Raw genomic sequence first — 1,666 nt, forward strand, 5'->3', positions numbered from 1 at the left:
GGAGAAAACTGTCTCATTAAAAAAAACACAACTGTTTTAAGTTTAGTGTCAGTAAAAGTGCCAGTTGCAGTTTGGTAAGAGTATAACACTGCTCCCAACTGCATAGTAAGGTCATATGAGCGCGCTAGTATATATTTACGGCACTTGCATTACTAGCAGGTCACATAGCATAGTAAGGTCATATGAGCGCGCTAGTATATATTTACGGCACTTGCATTACTAGCAGGTCACTTAAGTGTTTTAGACAGTACCATACAAAGAAACGAGGAGAGTCTGGTAAGGACGATAGATGTTTGATAGAAAAGAAAGGAGCAAATCACACCAGAGCATCTGTAATCACCCATTTTTACAATTTTACCTATAGGATGCATCTTTCTTTGCTTTTTGTCCCTCCCAACGTTTGGAATTTGAATTTTATTAAATATTTCTCCAGCACACGCAACCAGCACGACAGATTAAGACACTGTTATTGAAAGAAAATGAATAAAAGAAATGTCACAATTCTGGGCTTTGTACCTCTGAACCGCTGGCCAGCGTGTACCTCAGAATTACTAAGTTCTATCCGACAATTTTGGCCGTTTTGAGTTAAGAACGTTTTAAGTTAACGAAGTCAGAAACCAAATGTCCTGTCTGCTCTCTCGAAATCGTAAGGTTATTCAGAGTTGTTATCGAGATGTTTAAAAAAATTGCTTTCGAAAAAGCTTGACATTTTATGGAACTCAAAAAATTTTTACGTCAAATTTCTCAAAACTAGGTACTGAGCAGATAGAACTTTGTAATTCTGAGGTAGCGAACATTCTGAGTGGTTGGAGGGTGCCACTGGTGAGTACTTTTTCCGCTATGTGTTGTTTCTGTCTGTTTCTCTGCCTTACTCTTTCCCTGCACCAAATGCCCATAACCGTATCGATGTACGTCTGTTAACTCAAACCAACCAACCAACAAACAAACAAACAAATAAACAAACAAATAACTTCATATGGGTGGTTGGCCTTGGTCTTCCCATTAAACACCTATCATCCTTATCTCTCCTCCTTCTTCTTTTTGTTTCTTACTTTTTTGTAGCGGGTGGTTGGAGGCGCCACAGGTAGGTCCAACTTCTTTACTTTAACTTTGTTATTTCTGTCTGTCTGTTTTAGTTTTTCCCAGCACTAAATAACCATAGGCCTACTGCGTCTATGTGCTTCTCTTTACTCAAACAAACAAACACTCTCTAATAAGAACTCTTATCGGAGGCTCTTCCATATGGCCCAATTGTACTGCAAATATCTTAAGACTCTTACTCGAACTAAAACTAATTGACCAAACAAACAAAACACTTACCAAACAAACCGTACAAACAAACAATCAGACAACAGGAGACCGTGTTGCACCGTAACCTAGATCTGTTATCCCCACAGCGTCGACTGCTGCACGAGTTGGCCTACGCCCTGCTTATACTTAGTTCTATATTATAAGTTTCTTTTCTCTGTTCTTTAGTCGCCTTTGTCATCTCTTGCGGATTTCACCCCACGTCTACGTGTCGCAATACATTCAAACCTGTTCAAGACGACCACCCATTTTCAGGCGAGGGGAAACGTAGTTGGCTTAAACAGATGTTCATCTCGGACAGTGTTGTTATGTTTGTTTTAAAATCGCAAAATGGGGGAACGGAAGATTGGGAGGGGGT

This window comes from Aplysia californica, unplaced genomic scaffold (assembly GCF_000002075.1).
Source record: "Aplysia californica isolate F4 #8 unplaced genomic scaffold, AplCal3.0 scaffold00103, whole genome shotgun sequence".
NCBI classification, from domain to species: domain Eukaryota; kingdom Metazoa; phylum Mollusca; class Gastropoda; order Aplysiida; family Aplysiidae; genus Aplysia; species Aplysia californica.